Source organism: Arachis ipaensis, chromosome B05 (genome assembly GCF_000816755.2).
Source record: "Arachis ipaensis cultivar K30076 chromosome B05, Araip1.1, whole genome shotgun sequence".
NCBI lineage: Eukaryota > Viridiplantae > Streptophyta > Magnoliopsida > Fabales > Fabaceae > Arachis > Arachis ipaensis.
In genome coordinates, this window is record NC_029789.2 from 4,949,989 (window position 1) to 4,950,778 (window position 790).

Sequence of the window (790 nt, forward strand, 5' to 3'; positions counted from 1 at the left end):
ATCTTAAAATCTTTCATAAGATCCGATCCTCTCTCATGAAGGTCATATATAGAGAGAATATGGATCCGGTTCATATATATATGAACACTACTCAATACTTTAAGTGAATCTCATTCACCCTGTGTCACCTCTAGAAAAGGAAATTCACATGCTTCTAAAAAATGGTTTGAATTAATGCTGTTTTATATAATAGTTAATTGATTTAAAATAATAAATATTTTTTGATAAATTATATATTTTTTGTATAAATATATTATTTTATTATATTCGATTCAACTTCAATTAAATCTTCAAACCTTTAAATTTTTAGTTTTATCTGTCGATTATTAGTTTTATCTTTAGAATTTTAGTATTATCATCACATTATCGTGAGAATAAAATTTAACAATTCTGCTTAATAGTTATCTACTATTTTTTTCCAAGAAAATAAAACTAGAAAAGCTTATTGGATGTCTTCATTTTTGTTTAATCAGATCAATTAGACACAATCTAATTTACATCACAAATTCATACGCACTATAAATTTACACGTCTAATATTTAGAGTTTTTATTTACTAAACTTCAGCCAAATTTTAAACTATAATGCAGCATATTAAAAAACATGTAATTATACTGCATATTAAAAAACATAAAATTTGTCATTAAATTAAAAATTTAATTTTAATACAGTGACAATATAAAAATAATTATACGTGTAATCACATTTGTTATTTTAAATAATTATTTACGTAGTCAATATAAAAAATAATTATTTTTATTGATGTGATATTAAATAATTAAAGATATATA